Below are 20936 nucleotides of genomic sequence, written 5' to 3' on the forward strand. Positions count from 1 at the left end.
GTCATTCAAGAAAATGACAATGAGACAACAAACCAAATATTATGGGATGCAGCCAAAGCAGTTCTTAAGATAAATTTTATATCTCTAAATGCTTACATGAATAAAATAAAAAGGAGATCAATAAATTGGGCATGCACCTAAAGCTAGAAAAAGAACAAATTAAAAATCCCCAATTAAATACTAAATTAGAAATACTGAAAATCAAAGGAGAAACTAATAAAATTGAAAGTGGGAAAACTATAGAAATAATCAGTCAAACTAAGAGCTGGTTTTAAATAAAATATATGAACATTTTGTTAATTTAATTTAAAAAACAAAAGAAGAAAACCAAATTACCAGTATGAAAAATGAAAGGGGTGAATTTACCACCAATGAAGTAGAAATTAAAGCAATAATTAGGAACTATTGACAATCTAAATGAAATGGATGAATATTTACAAAAATATAAACTGCTCAGATTAAGAGAAGAGTAAATAGAATCCTTAAATAAGCCCATTTTAGAAAAAAAAAATTGAACAAGATATTAGTGAACTCCCTAAGAAAAAATCTCCAAGGCCAGATGGGTTTACAAGTGAATTCTACCAAACATTTAAAAAAACAATTAATTCCAATACTGTATAAATTATTTGGAAAAATAAGTGAAGGAATCCTACCAAATTCCTTTTATGACAAAAATATTGTGTTGATACCTAAACCAGGCAGAGCTAAAACAGAGAAAGACAATTATAAACTAATTTCCCTTATGCTGGTCACTGGGCCCCTGCTGACATGGTCAAAGATTACATTAATTTTTTTTTTGATTGCAACATGACACTATTGATTTATTGTGAACTTCTGGTCCACTAAAACTGCCAAATCTTTTTCAATCAACTTGTTATGTAGCCACAGTGCTCCCCACCCCAGGACTCTGACCATAATCATTGCTATCAAATTATTTTGAATACCCATAGTCTAGAATCATTAATCTCTCAGAGGTTTGAAAATTTCATCCTGGAGAACTTTTCTTTGCCAAATCCTGAGCCTCAATTCATTATGGAATGACACCAAAGCCTCTGAGTCCTGCTTTCCCCCTGCTGTTTGACAATAGTGTGCTTTCCTCAAGGAAAGGGATAATTATGTAAGTTTGTGTCTGGGCCTTATGAATGTTGGTTTAGAAAGGACAAAAGCCACAGAGTTTCATGTGGTTAATATTGTGCAGTCCTACCTATCTGCAGATTTCCCACATTTGTCAAAGTCCCAGGCAGACTGGCCTCATTTAAAGAGTCTCTATTAATCTGCAGAAGATTGAGTGTTAAATTTAAAAACCTCGTGTGGATAGTTCCAGGACTCCTTTTTTAATTAAATTACCAGCAATGCAATTCTCCCCCATTACCTGTCACTCATTGTCTTTCTAAAAGTAATTGGCTTCATAAATAATTCAGTTTCATCTATTATTTTCCATGAATGAATGCAAGGGCTCAACAAAGGCTATTTGTATTTTTATTTTAAAAAATAGAAATGATTCATAACTAAGGATTATTGGAGAGAAGATTGTTCTCTGTTGCAATTGCTTGAAATGCAAAGAATGAAAAAAATGGGAAAGGATGGGAAAAGGTTGTCTTTGCTATTCTCTCTTTCAGCAGTTCTTTTTTTAAAACAAGATTTTGAATTTTGAAATTCAAAAAGCTTTGAATTCAGGGTTGGTCTTTTTCAAAAAGTAGCAGGACTCCTTATTGAAGCCCCTAGACAGCTCTCAATATCTCTTATCATCTCCTATTTTAAGGGGACTACCTTCAACAAAAGGATGACCCTCTTGGGTTTCTGTAGTATATTTAATTTCAAAGTAATTTTTATTGCCTTATTTACCTTGCAGATAGAATCATAGAATTTTCCATTTCCCAGAAATATAAAATCACAGAATTTTTACCTTGCAATTAGAAGAGCAATTTGGAGATCATTCTGTCCAACCCCTGCCATATCCCTGATGAGGGATCATTTAGGGGATGCATCATAGATGATAACAAGATACAGTTGCACAAGACATGAATTTGGCATCTGGCAACCTAAATTCTGTTTCCTTCTCTGTCTCTAACATCTGCTATGACCTCAGGTAAAACTTTTACCTTCTTTCTGGTCTCATAGAGGTTTCAACCAGATAATTCCAAGTAACCTGCCAAATCTAAAACTCTGTGATTGGAAATATTTTTTGATCTGTAGAGATATAAAAGACACAAAGATCAAAGGAAAAACAAAATAGTTGCACAGAGGAGTGGCATTAAACAACATTTACCCACCAACAAAACTTTATTAAGCACCTAGTATGTGTAAGGCACTATTCCAGACATTGTAGATACAATACAGAGCATCTAGGTGGTGCAGTGAATAGAGTACTGTCCCTGAAGTTGGGAAAACTTGAGTTCAAATCTGACCTCAGACACTGACAAGCCATGTAATCCTGGGCAAGTCACTTACCCTCAATTGCCTTAAACTTCCAGGGACATCTCTAGTTGTCCTGATACATATTTTGCCACTAGACCCAAATAGCTTTGAAGGAGAGAGTGAGGTTGGTGACCCTGCACAGCCCTCTCTCACTTAAATACAAGTCACTGCATCACTCTGATGTCATGGTCCTCTTCAAGATCAAAGGATAAATAATAGAATACAAAAAGGACAATGATCCCTAGTCTCAAGGATCTTATATTCTAATGAGGCAGACAAGTGTATTATATGTGTGTGTGTGTGTGTGTATATATATATATATATATAGTGTATGTATATATGTATGTGTGCATATATATGTATGATTGTGTATATATATATATGTGTATGTGTGTGTGTATATATATGTATGTATGTGTGTGTGTGTATATATATATATAATATATATATATATATATATGTCACAAAGTATTTTATTAGGATTTACTATTCATTACCAAACAGTTTGCTAAGCTGTGGTGTTACAAAGAAAGGGGGATCGGGCAGCTAGGTGGTTCAGTAGATAAAGTAGCGACCCTGGATTCAGGAGAACCTAAGTTCAAATCCAACCTTAGACTCTTGATACTTACTAGCTGTGTGACCCTGGGCAAGTCACTTAACACCCATTGCCCCCCCCTCCAAAAAAAAACAACAAAGAAACAAAGAAAGGGGGAAATATTGTCATTGCATTCTGGGAGATCATATTCTAATAGGGAAAAGAATAAATATAAGGAGAATAAATGCAGACAAAAATGTTGAAATATATACTATAGTGTGGGCAGGACACAAGCAATCAGTGGAGGGAGAATCAGGAAAGATGTTCTTTCAGTTCTTGATGCATCTGGAAAAGAGGAATTCTGTGGGATTGGAATGAGGAAAGTGTGCATTCAAGGCATAGTCAAGTGGACAGTTTTATGTGAGGAAAAAGAGAGTCCATGTGGTCCAATTCCAGAGTACACGAGGGGAATTAATAGTTGGTGTCAACTTGTAGATGGCTTGTTTTGAATGCTTAACAGAGGTGTTTATATTTTTTCATCAAGGCAATAGGGAGGCAATGGTATTTATTGAGTAGGGGAGTGATATGTTTGGACCTATGCTTAAGGAAAATTACTTTGATGACTATGGGAAGGATAGATTGGGAGGAGGAGAGATTTGGGTCAGGGAGATGAAACAGGAGACTTGAAATAATCCAGGCAAGAAGCAATGAGCACCTTTGCCTACAGCAGGAGGTTATGTGAGTGGAGAAGAGGGGATGAATGTGAGGTGTTGCAGAGAGAGAAAACACAGCATTGAGAATTGACTATATGGGAAGGAAGAAGAGTTAGGAGTTAAAGATGACATTGAGGTCATGAACCTGGCAAATGTGAAGAAAGGAGGGACATTCAGCAGTAATGAGAAGGTGAGGACAAGGTGAGTCTGGAAGTGGAAAACACAAGTTCTCTTTTGGAAATGGTGAGCTCAGATACCTGGCAGAAATCCAGTTCTGGATGTATATGAGGCAGTTGTGACATGGGCCTGGAGCCCAGGAGAGAGTAGGGGTGGCTAGAGATCTAGAAGTCATATGTACCTCGATGGGAATTGAACACATGAAAGATGACACAAAGCAATTTACATTCATTAGTTCATTTGAAGGAGGTGCTATCATTATCCACTTGTTTTACCAAAGAGGGAAGCAAGTCTTCTCAGTGAAAGTAAGAGACTTGCCTGGAGTCAAAGAACCAGTGAGTGTCAGATATGGGTTTGGAACCCAGATCATCATGACTGTCCAATGTCTTGGAGAATCTTGTGTATCCCCAATGCCTGGCACCCAGTAGTGCTTGGTCAATGCTTCTCACTTTGATGGCTATTCCATCCTGCCTTTCACCAGTTTGTTCGTGAGAGGCCTGGGCAGCATTATAAGAGCAGTGATCAGGCACATGATCCAAAGGTGTGGCAGTATTTGATGATGAGAAATTGGAGGGTACTTTCATGGTGAAGGCTTTGTTAAGGGCCAGGTCCAATTCTTCTGCAAGTCATTGCTAACACAGTCACCTAATGGTACTACACATTACTAAATGTTCTATTCTAGCTTCACAGATGATCAGAAATATTCACATTCAAACAAAACCTAGTCAGTGAGAGAATTTCTCCAGCTCTAGAGCAGAAATCTAAAAGTAACATTTATAAAGAGAAGGAAGCAGACTAGGTATAAACTCCATGCTTTTAACAGAACTATCCCACATCTATCTTCTCTTCTATAAGAGCTTTTACCCATTTTGTTATCAAAAAATGGGTGAATTAAGGAACTCTGAGGAGCTTCTCTCTAATGTTAATGAACAGCCCTTTTGCCACATTATATTTGAACTAATCACCTGTAACACCATCCATTCCATGGAGAGATCCAATTTTTCTTCCTGACTCCCTCATGTAACTCAAAGAAACAGATCGCATAGCTTTCTTTTTGGTCAGATGTAGTGGGGGCCTCTCAGCCCCCAGAAGTCATCTGCTTAATCAGAGCATAGTGTGAGAGACTTATTCTCAACATGTCAGTCAACTTGCCACTAGAATTCATAAATGGGAACGGGAAGCTATGCAGCATTTTGCTGCTCATCATGCTGGCCTTTTCTACTTTACAAAGACATTAGTCACACTCCCCTTCCCCTTGATCTATTTTTAAAGCAGCTCTGCTCCAAGGCAGGCTGCTGACAGACCATCCATATGTACACTGAATTGACAACATGGAGACCTTTCTGGATCGAATCTCTAGGTGAATGCTATGGCCTTTGCCCCCAGGACATCCAGACATTTTCCTGTAGTCCAACAGGACACCTACATTTTTTCCTCAATGACATAAGGGTAGAAAAGGGATAGAAACTATGAAATTTTATCTGATTAAAATTGGATCAACATTATGGCCTGTCAAAATATATTTGTGGAGCCTGATTCTGTCATCTGAGGTTTTAGCTATCCCTCCCAACTTGTGCTATATATATATATTTGTGTGTGTGTGTGTATATATATATATATATATATATATATATATATATATATATATAGAGAGAGAGAGAGAGAGAGAGAGAGAAGGGGGAGGGGAGGGGGGGGTGGCGCGTCATATAGATAGCAGCCCAATGGTGCACTGGACAGAGTGCTGGGCCTGGAGTCAGAAAAACTCAACTTTGTCGGTTCGGATCTAGCCTCAGATATTTACTAGTTATGTGACTCTGTGCAAGTCACTTAACTGTTTGCTTCGGTTTCCTCACCTATAAAATGAGCTGGAGAAGAAAATGGCAAATCACTCTAGTATAATTAACTAGCATAGGACCCAACGCTAGAGATGTTCCTCCAAGAAGGGGACCTGGTCTGAGCTAGATAAGCAAAATTAGAATAAAATCAAGGTAACTAGAGAAGAATAAGCCTCTGGGAAGGAGGCACTTTGTTATTTCTTGGTCCTTCTTTCATCATCTTCTTCAATGAGAGATGAAATTCTTGCCCCCCCCCACCTCTGCCCCAAAGCACTGTTCCAAGGCTCAGCTGCTTGCTCCGAGCTCAAACATTTTCTGAATCCACATCAGCAGTACAAGGTCAATTTGTCAATATATTTAGTAGATTTGCATGTTTATATGGAGCTAAAAATTTCCTCTAAAGTCTGTGATTTTGATAATCCTCAACAAATACCATGACTCAGGAGGAAAGTTGCATCTGTTTTATTGAAATTTGTCCCACCTAAATACTTAATGGACTACAGAGTTACCAGCTCAAACACCAACACACTGGTGTCCTCCAACACTTCCTGTTTTGAAAGGACCAGCTCTTTATCTTGGGAATTTGTTCAGCCTGTTAGGTGGAAGTTTTAGGAATCTAGCTTTATCTGTCTCATGGCAAGAAAAGGAAAAATATACAAGTCGTTTAGCCCTGCCCCCCCCACATTCATTTCAGGGTTGGAATGGACTTTAGGGACCAGCTAGTCTAATCTATATCTGACTTTTGGAGCTTGGGAGCCACTAGAACATTCAAAAATCAAAGAACTGCTACCTAGCCAACCCACCTCACACTTATAAAACCTGGCTGAGGGCAAGGGGGCTGTGCAGTGTCATTGAAGTATCACCCAGTCATCCCAATAACCTTTCTAATAGCCATGCTATTGCTCTGTTTAACAAGCTTCCCTGGCTCCCATTACCCCTAAGATCAAATACAAATCTCATTTCAGTGTTTAAATACCTTGACAATCTACCTGTAGCCTCCCTTTCTGGTGTTATTGCACACTGCTTCCCTTCCACCTGTTAGAATATTTTTGAATGACTAACTTAATTCGGGGGGCTAAAGCTGACTGGAGGACTAATCTGGGGACTTTTGACTATTTGGCTATCTGACTTCGTTAATTTAACATGGGCCATTTGTAAAGTTCCACCACACTGCTCCCAAACTGATAGACTAAAGATTAAGAAGGCTCTTAACTAAATAATCAAAGCAGAGTTTATTTATGAGATACTATTTCAAATTAGGAATACAGAGAAATAAAGTGTACAACCTGACTGCTTTCCTGAGGTCTCTTTCCACTGCGTCTCTTTCCCACCTGCTGCGCCTTGATCATCTTGAATACAATAAGGGCCTTAGCCACCTCCGGCCTCAGGGCACGTTACACTTTCCCTGGTTTGTACTAAGTCTTGTAACCTTGTCAGACCCGTCTCTTCTTTTCCAAACTGAACTCTCCTCTGTCCTTGTCCGGGCTCCCCTCTAGTCAGCCCCTCCTTCTTCTTGTCTCTCTATCTAGTCCGACCTCCTCCCGTCCTCTAGTCTGTCTCCCCCCTCCTGTCTCACTCCCAGGTCTATAAATACCTTTTTTTCTCTCCACTCAAATCTTGGGGCTTCCTTCGCCCCCACAGACCAAGCTAATCCGCCAGCCAGAGCTGCAGCTGGGGGGGGGGGGCACGGTGTGCTCTTGAGCCTCATGCCTCACAGGCTATCTTTCAGATAGCTCCGCTCAGGTCGGAGGGAGCTGGGGGCTTCCCCCCCCCCAGCTGTCTGACCTGGTGCCCACGGGGCTTTTTCCGATCAGCTGAAGCTGAGGAGGAGGGGGAAAGACCCTGAGGGCCTAAGGCTTTCTAATCTCAGCATAAAGGTAGGGTCCCCAAATCAAAATAAATTTCCACACACCAAACAAACTAATCTTGGTATTTGGTCTCCCACCTGTTTATCTTTGTATAGGCTTAGAATGCACACCCTCCTTAACAATGACACTTGGAATTCTTAGCTTCCTTCAAGGTTCATTTCAGGTGCCATCTTTTCTGGGAAGCCTTTCTGGATTGACTAATTTATTGGCATTCATGTCATACTATTTAAATGATCATTTATCTGCTTAAGTGCTGTATCTCAAAATAACATGTAAGCTCTTTGAGGTCAGGACAGTTTGTTTCTTTTACTTGTATCTTCACTACCCATCAAGGTGCTCTATGCAGGAGAATACTTAGTAAATGCTCACTGGATTGGATTCAGTTTATTTAATTTGAGCTTGCTTTGATTGTGTCTTTCAAAATCCCTTTGAATCTTAACTGTCAGACTAATAAATCATTCCCACCCAGTCCCAGCAATTACACAAATATCAAATTCAATTCAGCAAAGGAATGACCCCAGTCCTCCTGCAAATACTTCTGCTTTTCTTTCTCTGTCTCTTTTGATTTTTTCCTAATAGATATGGATGGAAGGAGCAGACACCATGAAATTGAAGGAAAAGAAGCTTTACAATGACAGAAATTGAGTGAAGAGTGTCACTGAGCCAGAAGGTCCCTAAAAGAGGCGAGAGAGAATGTATCGACCTATCAAGAAGTACATATTAAGTGCCAACTATATGACAAGCAGAAAAGCTGAGACTCTTAACAAAATCATTTTAATTTACTATCCTTATTTTATGTTTCTGTGGGGGAATTAATGGAAGGCTTGACAGTATATATGATTCATAAGGAGAAAAAAGGAATAACCAGTAAGTACCTACTATATGCCAGGCACTGTATTAAGTGCTTTACAAATATCTCATATGATCCTCACAACAATCCTATTGTCCCCATGTTATAGATGAAGAACCGAGTCAAACAGGTTAAGCAATTTGTCCAGGGTCACACTGCTAGAAAGTGTATGAGGCTGGACTTGAACTCAAGTCTTCCTGATTCCAGGCCCAGTGCTCTATCCATTGTGTCACCTAGCTGCCTCAGTTGAAAGGGTTGTAGGGAGCTGGGAGTTGGGAGGGGGAGGCAAGCAGAAAGCTCTAAGGTCACTGAATTCCAACCCACTGGTAGAGTTCAGTGAGGCATTTGTGGCACCTGATAGTGTGGAGCAGTAAAAAAATGTGAGATGTTTAGAGTCAGAGGACCTGGGTTCAAATCCCCCTTTGCTGCTTAGTAGTTTTGTGCCCTCAATCTAGTCACCCCACTGCTGTGAGCCTCAGTTTCCTCATCTGTAAAATGACAGGATTGGACTAGATGGCCTCCCTAAAGCTAGGATCTTTCTTTGATCCTATAACAGAATAGACGTCATTAGCTCCAGTCTGGCTAATAATACTAACAAGCAGTCACTGACGCCTCCTCCTTTCAGCAATGCTTCCCTGAATCCCTAGCAGTATTGATATTCCTGGTGACATTTAGCTCGCAGCTCGTCAGGAACTCTCGCCTATGCAGTTGCCTAGGATCTCAGCTCAGCAAGCCCTTCTTTAACTAGGCAATGAACATCAGCTGTGCAGGCCTCAAGTGGTTAATGTGGCAATGGGCATGGGGTGCAGACATGCCTGTGATGATTCAGCCAGATCGCTTTGTCCACATGTTCACCGTGTTCTGAAAGCTTCAGAGGGACAAGGGAATCAAGCTGGCAGACTGTTCCCAAACCAAGAAGGGGATAAAGGGAAAAGGAGGACCCTCTGTAGGCAGAGCATCTGAAATGCATCATTAGTGGCTTCTGGGCCCTCCAGCCCCAAGAAGAATCCTTCTGCACTTGACTTTATAGAAGGAGCTTAGGCTAAGTGATTTCAGAAGGATTGGGTTACCTATGATGGGAGGGAGGAAACCTGGGGAGAAGACATGCAGGGAGGGGAAAGTGAGGTATGTGAGACTGGAGCTGACTTAGTCAATGTTGCAAAGAACGTGATTCTCAGGCACGGGAACATCAGCTGCCTCTCAGAGTGGCTCAAATCTGGTTTGGAGGCTATGCCTGGCCACAATGATACTAAGTCAGCAAGAGCTCAGGCTGCTAGGGGACTACAGGCTCAGTTGACATCTCCTCAGGCTTTCCTTTTCTTTCTTTTTTTCCCAACTGAACTTTTCCCTACATGGGCCAAAAATGGAAATAAAGCCATTGACACCTCCATTGCCCCAAGTAAGGGCTGGGTGCATTAGGGAGAGCCATGTAATCAGTATTAATTGAGAAGTATCCCATAGCTGGGCTGCCAGGAATGGCAATCCATCCATTTGCAGACTTTTATTAAGCTTCCACTTAATAACTGTCTGTTTATTAAGCACTGTGCTAAGAGCTAAGAGGGAGAAAGAACCACAGAATTGCCTCTACTACATTCTAGATGAGTTCACTGGACCGCTCCCTGAAGATGGAAGGGAATCCACTGCCTCCCAAGGCTCTTGGACACTTCGAGTCATTTGGAGGTTTTCCCTTATGTAAATCCTAAATTTGCATCTTTTGAACTCCCCTCATCCTCTTGTTCTTAGTTCCATCCTCTGGGACAAAGCACCAGTTCCTTTCCTCTTCTATTTGACAGATCTTCAAACAGCTGAACACAGCCAGGAAATGTTTCCTGAGTCTTCTCTACCTCTTTCAATGGAATTCAGTTCAATATCCCAGGGGCTCTTCCCTGGAAATTATACAGCTTTGGTTTTTCCTAAACTGAGGAGCCAAGTCCTAAACAGTATTCCCAGATATGTTCCTACCAAGACTGAGAACAGCAGGATGGTGACCATCCTCTTCCGAGACACCAAACACATCTTACTGAAGCCTGAAAGTCCAGCTATAGTCCATTGTTGACTCATATTGATTTTCAGCTCAATTGACCACTAGATAGTTTTCAAACAGATGTTAATCCATATTTTTCCTTTGTATACATCAAAAGTTGATTTTGGAACCAAAACCTTTCTTGATATTTCTAAGTAAATGCTATCTTATTGGGTTTGTTCCACATTCCGGCTTGCCAAAAATTGTTTTGGAATTCTTCCTCTGTGATTCAGTGTTTTGGTTTTCTATCAGAAAAGTTAAAATATAATCCCTGCTCATAGGGAGCTTAATGTCTATATTAGTGACAGGACAGAAACCTACTTAATTATGATATGCAATATTATCTAAGTGCATTAGAGGATTTTGAGACAAATGGTTATTTTGGGTTCAGGGCCAAGTCCATTTCTAGTTTAAGAAATTAAGAGAGGCCTCACAGAGGCTGAGGTATTTGAACAGAGCTGCAAATGATGAGTTTAAAGAGAAGGATGAGGGCCATTTCAGGAATAGGTAACACCAGTATCAGAGACAAAAAAAGCCAGAATGGTTAATGTGCATTTAGGAAGCAGGAAAATAGGAACTATGAAGAAGCCAATAAAAAGGGTCATTGTGATTGATTGTGTGTACATAAGGAAACTCCTTGGAGATATCAGTGCCTACTGAAGCATTTAAGTCATATTTAAAAGAAATCAGTAGGGGGCAGCTAGGTGGGGTAGTGGATAAAGCATGGGCCCTGGATTCAAGAGGATCTGAGTTCAAATTCTGCCTCAGACACTTGACACTTACCAGCTGTATGACCCTGGGTAAATCACTTAATCCTCACTGCCCTGGAAAAAAAAGAAAGAAAGAAAGAAAGAAAGAAAGAAAGAAAGAAAGAAAGAAAGAAAGAAAGAAAGAAAGAAAGAAAGAAAGAAAGAAAGAAAGAAAGAAAGAAAGAAAGAAAGAAAGAAAGAGAGAAAGAAAGGGAGAAAGAAAGGGAGAAAGAAAGGGAGGGAGAAAGGGAGAAAGAAAGGGAGAAAGAAAGAAAGGAAAGAAAGAAATCAGCAATGGATCAGGCACTGGATTCCTTGTCAGGATGATCTGGATTTCAATCTTGCCTCAATAAGAACAGGCAGAGGTGCTGTTCTTTGCTCTTCCCCTTCTTGGGGCTCCCCCTTTTCCCCCTTGTTTTTTTTTTCTTTTTTTTCTTTTTTTTTGAGAAAGATAAAATTGTGCAGAAAAAAATCTTACCTCAAATACTTACTACCTGTATGATCTTGAGCAAGTCACAGCACCAGTTTCCTCATCTTTAAAAAGGTGCTCTCCAGCTCAAAATCTATAATCCTATGTTTCCAAATATTGTGTCCCCTGAGAATGAAGGAGCTCCTTGTTCTACAAGGAATTATAAAACACAGGTATAGGCACTATCAGGTGAGATACCATCCAATAAGTTTCCAAAGAAGAAGAGGGGAGGTGATTTGCCACTCCCAGCTCGGCAGTATGGAGGTAGCTATTTGTAAATAGCTAAGGGATGTAGGGATATAGTGCTGTACCTAGAGTCAGAATCCTGTGTTCAAATCCTGCCTCAGATACTTACTAGTTGTACAACCCTTGGCAAATCATTAAGCAGCTTCAGTTTCCCCATATGTAAAGTGAAGATAATGATAGCACCTCCCTCATAAACCTGGTAACCATAATAAAAGGGCCCATTACCATCTTGATGTAGTAACAGACATGATAAACAAAACAAAAACATAACAAAGAACCTTCCCTGACTTGTGAAAATTGATGACGATTATCGATTTCTTATGATTCACATGAGCACAAATGATACAACCAGTTGAAACCTAGAAATCTTTGCTAAAGATTGCAACTTTTTCAGGCAAGAAATTGCAGACCAGGGACATGGTGATCTTTTGTTTCTTGGTGGGCATTTTTTGTTTTGTTTTATTCACTTCTTATTGCTGACACTGAAGGCACGAGAAGGTAGAAAATAAAAGATTTAAGAAGTGAATAGCTGACTAAGAAGATAATATCTAAAAATGAGATTTGGATTTCTGAACTACAACTTTAAATATAAGAACAGCAGGCTTTTAGCACCTAATAAAGTCAGGAAAATGTATTTGCCTGGTGTCTTGAAAATCTAATCAAAGGAGACTTCAAATGAAAAAGGATGAAGGAAAGAGCAGATTGCTTCTATCTACCAAGTAAGATATAATAGATAACGTGCAGAAAAAGAATGAGTTGAGACACCTAGTTCTTCCTTCATAGGCCCTTTGTAGTTAATTTGGGTATTTATAATAGTAAAAATGATTTAGTCACTCAAAGTTTTTCTTAAAACAATAGTGCTGGGGGGCAGCTAGGTGGCACAGTGGATAAAGCACTGGCCCTGGATTCAGGAGGACCTGAGTTCAAATACGGCCTCAGACACTTGACCCTTACTAGCTGTGTGACCTTGGGCAAGTCACTTAACCCTCACTACCCTGAAAAAGAATTAAAACAAACAAATAAATAAATAATAAAAACAATAGTGCTGGTGTTATATACAATGCTATCTTGGTTCTGCTCATTTCACTCTTCATTATTTCATGCAAGTCTATTCATATTTTTCTAAGATAATTAAGCTCATTATCTCTTATAGCATGATGGTATTCCATCACAATCATATACTACAACTTGTTCAGCCATTCAAAAAACGATGGGCATCCCTGTAATTTCTAGTTCTTTGCCCCCACAAAGAGTTGCTATAAATATTTTAGAAATAGAAATTCTTTTCCTTATACCCTATTCATCTTTGGAAATAGACCCAATAGTAGGTCAAAGGGTATAGAGAGTTGAATAACTCTTTAGACATAATGCCAGGTTGCTCTCCAAAATGGTTGCATCAGTTTACAATTCCACCAAAAGTGAATTAGGAACCTAATTTTTTCACATCTCCTCCAACATTTGTCACTTTCCCCTTCAATCACTTTAGTTAATCTGATAGGTGCAATTGTTTTGATTTGCATTTCTCTAATCAATAATGATTTAGAGCATTTTTATATGACTATAAATTGTTTTATTTTCTTCATCTGAAAACTGCCTGTTCATATTATTTGATAATTTATCAGTTGAGGAATGCCTTTTATTCTGAAGGATTTGACAAAGTTCTTCATTAATTTGAGATATGAGGCTTTTATGTGAGAAACTATATATATTTTCTCCATTTTTCTGCTTTTCTTCTAATCTTGATTACATTTATTTTATTTATACAAACCTTTTTAATTTAACATAATAAAAATGATCCACTTTGCACTTCACTCTGTTGTCTCTTGCTTATTCATCAATTGTTTCCCTATCATAAGTCTGATAAGAAATATGGCCCATGTCTGCCAGAATGCTTTCTAGCTTTCCCAACAATTTTTACCAAGTAACAAATTCTTATTCCCGAAACTTAAATATTTTCACTTGTTAAATACATGGCTCCTATATTCATTTTGTTCTGTAGGGACATCTATGGGGCATAGTGGACATAGCATTGACCCAAAATTTGGGAGGACCTGAGTTCAAGTATGATCTTTGACACTTATGAGCTGTGTGACCCTGAGCACCACCTCCAATCATCCGGATATCCATCTTGTCACTGGACCTAGATTCCTCTGGAAGAGAGAATGAGGTTGGTGTCTTTGCATAGCCCTCCCTCACTTAAATCCAATTCATTGCAAGTCATCACCTCATTTGATGTCTTGATCCTCTTTGAGAATGAAGGACAAAACAACAATATATGCTGTAGTAAATTGTATGTCTATTCTGTTCCCTTGATCTACCTTCCATTTCTTAGTACCAGATAGTTGTAATAATTCCTGCCTTATAATATAATTTAAAATCTGGTACTGCTAATCCTCTGTCCTTTACATTTTTTAATTAGTTACTTTAATATTCTTGACTTTTTGTTCTTCCAAATGGATTTTGTTATTGCTTTTTTTCTCAGTTAATAAAAAAGCTAATTAAATTGGAATGGCATTGAATATATTAACTACTTTAAATATAATTGTTTTTACTGTATTGACTCTGCCTACCCACGAACAATTGATACTTCTCTAATTATTTAAATCTAACTTTATTCTCACAAAAATTATTTTTTATAAATTTGTTCAAATGGTTCCTGGGTTTATTTTGGCAAATATACCTTCAAGTATTTATACTATCTAGAGTTGTTTTAAATGGATTATCTCTAACTATATCTTCTTGCCAGGTATTATTTTTGGTATATAAAAATGCTGATGATTTATGTGAATTTACTTTATGTCCTGCTACTTTGCTAAAATTATTGTTTCAGTTAACTTTTTAGTTGAGTCTTTGGGATTTTCCAAGTATATCATCATATTATCTGCAAAAAGAGATAGTTTTATTATTTCATTTCCTATTCTGATTCTATTTCTTTTTCTTTCCTTATTGCTCTTGCTAGAATTTCCAACACAACATTGAATAATACTGGTGACAGTAGGCATCATTATTTTACACCTGATATTACTGGGAAGGCTTCTCGTTGATGCTCATTATATATAATGCTTGGTGATGATTTTAGGGAAGTACATTTTCATCAATTTAAGGAACAATACATTTATACCTATACTTTTCAAGTTTTGTTTTGTTTTGTTTTGCTTTTTGCTGGGCAATGGGGGTTAAGTGACTTGCCCAGGGTCACACAGCTAGTAAGTGTCAAGAGTCTGAGGCAGGATTTGAACTCAGGTCCTCCTGAATCCAGGGCTAGGACTTTATCCACTGTGCCCCCTAGCTGCCCCTTCAAGTGTTTTTAATAAAGATGAGTGTTCTACTTTTTCAAAAGTTTTTCTGCATCTATTGATATAGCCATATGTTTAAAAAAACTTATTATTATTGCTATAATCAATCATGTTAATAGGTTATTTCTTATGTTAAACCACCTCTGCATTCCTGGTATAAATTCGTCTTGGTCATGTGGTAAAATATGAAAGTTTTTAACAGTCGGTTAGGATAACTGAAAGACGCCAGTTTTTCAAGGACCACCCTTTTGGGGAGGAGATGAACAGTCCGCCTGCTGCGCATGTCAGACTGCCTGCCGGGTTTTTGACTTCCGGGGTGGAGAGAACGAGAGTAGGTTTTTGCCTGCTTGGCGGGACTCCTGACGGCCGGCACAGACTCTCTCTCTCCAAAGGTGGCCTTTTCGGTTTGGTGAGTTTTTATAAGGAATATAGACTAAGCTTAGACTTAAGATGATTTGTATTGTGTTTCTACTTTCCTATCCTTCTAATCAACATCACCTTGTGACTATCATAACTATAAATAAAAAGGTCTATCTAGAAAACCAAAAGCTTCTTCCATTTACTAGTTTGGGAGATAAATTAAGGGAAAGGTTAAGTAGGGGAGATTTATGATCTAATATCCAATTTTAAATCTCACAGTCATAATGTATAATTTTGTAATATGTTATTGTAATCTTTTAGCTAGTGTTTTATTTAGGATTTTTGCTCTCATATTCATTAATGAAATTGGGCTATAATTTTCTTTCCCTATTTTTATTCTTCCTGGTTTAAGGATCAGTATCTTTGTCTATTATTCCCAAATAATTTATTTAATATTATAATTAGTTTATCTTTAAATGTTTGTTAGAATTCATTTATAAATCCATCTGTTCTTTTAGGAAGCTCATTTGTGGCCTGTTCAATTTCTTTTTTCTAAAATAGATCTATTTAGTTCTTCTACTTCCTCTCTACTAATCCAGTTTATTCTTTTGTAAATATTTTTTCCTTTCACTTAAGTTGTTAAATTTATTGACACATAATTGGGTAAAATAACTATTTATAATTGCTTTAATTTCATTTTCATTTTTAATACTAGTGATATGGTTTTCTCTTTTTCAAATCAAATTAATCAATGGCTTTTGTATTTTATTGTTTTTTTAATAAAATGAAACTTTTAGTTTTATTTATTAATTCAAATTTTAACATACAATTTTGTTAATCTCACCCTTAATTTTTAGGATTTCTAATTTAAGGTTTAATTGGAGATTTTTATTTTGTTCTTTTTCTAGTTTTTTAATTACATACCCAATTCATTGGTCCACTCTTTCTTGTTTATTGATATAAGCATTTAGAGAGAAACATTTTCTTCTCATTACTGTTTTTGCTGTATCCCATTGGTTCTGATATGTTTTCTCATTGTTGGAATTATTTTAATGGAATTATTGATTGTTTCTATGATTTGTTCATTAATCCACTCATTATTTAAGATTAGTTTGTTTCAAAAAACTACCCCAATTATTTTTTTTGTTCGTTTCATTTTTGTTTTTGTTTTTGTTTTTTGGGTTTGTTTTGTTTTGTTTTGTGGGGCAATAAGTGTTAAGTGATTTTCCCATGGGCATACAGCTAGTGTCAAGTGTCTGAGGCCACATTTGAACTCAGGTCCTCCTGAATCCAGGGCTAGTGCTTTATCCTCTGCACCACCTATCTACCCCTCCAATTAGTTTTTAATCTATGTTTCCATGGGCCCTTATTAAATATAATTTCCATTGCATTGTGATCTGAAAAGCTTCTCTTTAATATTTCTGCTTTTAACTATAAAAATTTTATGTCCTAATATATCATCAATCTTTGTAAAGATACCACAAACCATTCAGAAAAATGGTATATTACTGTCTATTCCAATTCAGTTCTCTCCAGAAAGCTACCATATCTAGTTTATCAAAAATTCTGTTCATTTACTTGACTTCTTTCTTATTTATTTTTGCACATTTATCTAGTGATGAGGAGAAGATTAATAGCCTTCACCATTACATTACTACTATTTATTCTAATTTGTAACTCATTTAACTTTCTTTTAAATGTTTAGATGCTATAGCATATTGATATTTTTAGGTACTCTTACCCACCTAGGTAGAATAAGGAATAAGAGGTTAAGGGAGGAAGATAAAGTAATAGGGATAGTGTAAAAAGAGGCTAAAATAACAAGTGAATAAAAATAAGATGAAGGGAAATTCACAAATAATAATTATAACTTTGAATATGGATGGGATGAACTCACCCATAAAACAGAAATGGATAGCAGAATGGATTAAAAATCAGAATCCAACAATATGTTGTTTATAAGAAACACATTTAAAAAAGAGAGATACACACAGAGTTAAAATAGAGGATTGAAGTTGAATTTATTATGGTACAGTAGATGCAGAAAATGCAGAGGCAATTATAATATCAGAAAAAGTTAAAGCTAAAATAGATTTAACTAAAAGATATAAATAGGTAAATACAACTTGATTGTAATACTAAGAGAGGACTAACATCCAGGAATAAGGAGGCACTATTCCCACTGTTCTATGCTCTAAACAGACCATATTTAAAGTATAATGTTTAATTCTGAGTACTACAGCTTTGGTAGAACACTGATAAACTGTAGAAGATCTAGAAAAGGTCAACCGAAATGATGAAGAACCTCAAGTCCATGACACAGAATGCGATTAAAAGGACTCTTGGGGGCAGCTAGGTGGCGCAGTGGATAGATCACTGGTCCTGGAGTCAGGAGTACCTGAGTTCAAATCTGGCCTCAGACACTTAACACTTACTAGCTGTGTGAACCTGGGCAAGTCACTTAACCCCAATTGCCTCACAAAAAAAAAAAAAAAATGATTCTTGGCTCTTTTTATGGTGGCTAAGAATTGGAAATCAAAGGAATGCCCATCAATTGGGGCTAGATGTAATGAAATATTATTGTACTATAAGAAATGACAAGTAGGATGATTTCAGAAAGGTCTGGAAAGACTTATATGAACTGATGCATAATGAAGTGAGTAGAACCAGAAGAACATGGTACATAGTGACAGCAATATTGTTCAATGAAGAACTGTGAATGACACATTCATTGGAAGAGAGCCTATTCTGGAGAAATATGACAACTGCCTTTAAGTATTTAAAGGACCATTATGAGGAAAGGGACTTAAATATGTGCCACTCAGTATTAGGGCAGCAAAGAGGAAAATTCAAGGTATATATGAAGAAGCATTTCCTTATAATTAAAACTATTCCAAAGTGGAGCAGAATGCCTTTTAGATAACATGCTCCCCCAGATTGGAGGTCATCAAGCAGAGTCTTATGATCACTCGTGTAATTTGTGTTGTGTTGTGATAGGGCAAATACAAAGGAAGGATCATGTTCTTAGATGACAGGTCTGAACATTTCTCCCCTCTGTTAAAAATTTTCAAAGGCCCCCTACTGCTTCTAAAATAAAATGCAACTTCCTTAGCCTGCACATGAAGCCCTTCTCAATATGACTTCCATCCATTCACCATTTCAGACTCTATTGCTCATTAGTCACTTCATAAAATTGCTAGTTGTTCTCTGAACTCACCATTCCATGCCCTGCCTTAATGCTTTCTCCCAAACAGCTTCCCATGCTTGCAGACCAATTACTGCTCACCTCTTCTTCTTAAGGTTCCTTTGAGGTACTACCCAATACATGAAGCCTTTCCAGAAACACCTCATTTTAAGCTTTTCAGGACTGGAAACATTATAACTCTGTAAAACCATTCATCCTGCCACTGTCCCATTTCCCCCCCACCCTGGACCTGCTCAATAGTACCTCCAGAGTAGACCACCAGAAAAATGTCTGAGTCCTTAGGAGTTAAAGCAGCTTTGGCACCTGGGACCTGGGACTGAATGTCAATCGGTGAGTGAGTGAGGCCAAAGTCAAATAGCCCACTATGACCACTTCGTCACTGAGATCACTTCCAACTCTCAACTTCTGTGATTCTATGAACCAGCAGGCTGCAGGCCACCACACTAGAGCAAGGATTCAATCTTATCCCACCATCCCCGCCCAGTCATTTTGTCATTTAGCCCCATCCCATTGCTCTGGAACTGGTTAATCAAATAAATACTATGATATGGCCATGGGTCTGCAGAAAACCTGAATCAAGTGTGTCCAACATGGGGAAATATTCCTATTGATATGTGCCCTCTTAAGAAGAGGAAGGGCCAAGAACAATGCCCGTATGGAATGTACTGGCATACCTGGCTCATGCCTTATGAATACTTCTTAGAAAGGCATAGAAATTATCTGACATGTGGGTCAACTTAATTACCCTTTGCCTCCAGAGACAATCCCCTCCCTGATTCTAAATAATTTCCCATTATTGGACTCCAAGCTTTTTGAGATTAAGGACTGTCTCACTGTAACAATTGGAATGATGCCACCTTCTCGAGACTTACTGTAGAAAAGCTCTGCCATGAGGAGAAGGCCTCTGAGGGCAAGCCATGTGGTCAAGGTCCTTAGTGTCAGGAAGTGACATTTGCTCGTGGGTACTGTCTATCAAGGCTACCAGCCAATCAACTTGAGGAGCCTCCCATTGTTGGGAGGAGAACATGAAGTAGGAAGCGGATGCTGGCGGAGGGGTTCTCTCTCTTTTTGGTTCCTGACCTCACCATGGTGGGTCAGATGATAGGGTCTTTTAGAAATAGATTTTTACCTCGTTTTCCCAGAAATGGGAGGCTCCTCAAGTTGATTGGCTAGTAGCCTTGATAGAGAGTACCCACCAGCAAACGTCACTTCCTGACACTAAGGACCTTGACCACATGGCTTGCCCTCAGAGGCCTTCACCTCATGGCAGAGCTTTTCTACAGTAAGTCTCCAGCAGGTGGCATCATGCTTAGCATGGGCCTTGGTATATAGTTAGCATATAGTTAAAATATATTTTGCCATTTAATTATTCTTTGTATCGTGAGCGCCTAGCACAGTGACTGCACATAATAGGTGCATAATAAATGTTACCAAATGACTGAAAGAGTAAATTAATAAAATATTAAATCACAGTTTGATTTTTAAGAAAATAGAACTGTACCAGCCATCAGCTACTAACTGGGTGTCTCTGTAACTTCTATGCTATCCATGCCTCCCCTTCAAGACTTCCTGGGGCAGCTAGGTTGCACAGTGGATAGAGCACCAGCCCTGGAGTCAGGAGGCCCTGAGTTCAAATCCGGACTCAGACACTTAACACTTACTAGCTGTGTGACCCTGGGCAAGTCACTTAACCCCAATTGCCTCACCAAAAAAAAAAAAAAAAAAGACTTCCCTGACAGTCTACAATATAAAATAATTTTCTGTGGCACAAACCACTTTCTGCAAGAACTTGCGTCTTTGAGTACAAACTACTACATTTCCAGCAACATTTTAAAACAGAAAAGTAAATAGGGTTTTTGGACAGGGATTGAAAATTTTTCATTTCAATGACATAAACAATTTTCAAGTGATAAGCTAGCAGATGGTGGTGTCCAATGGCCTGGAATTTCATCTCAGTTTATCTCAAACAAAAGTTGTCCCTTGGCCTTTTTTTTGGTTCATTAGCCAATCTCCGTAAAACAACAGCAACAATAACAAAAAAAATAAGGAAAGCATCCTGTACCTGGAGTCTAAGGGCCCAGGGATCCAAATTCTAGCTCTGCCACTTCTTATCTGAGTGACATTAGGTAAGTCATTAAGTTTTCTGGTCCACAGTTTCTACATCTTTAAGTGAGAGGCTTGGATTTGATGGC

The sequence above is a fragment of the Dromiciops gliroides genome, chromosome 4, assembly GCF_019393635.1.
Source record: "Dromiciops gliroides isolate mDroGli1 chromosome 4, mDroGli1.pri, whole genome shotgun sequence".
NCBI classification, from domain to species: domain Eukaryota; kingdom Metazoa; phylum Chordata; class Mammalia; order Microbiotheria; family Microbiotheriidae; genus Dromiciops; species Dromiciops gliroides.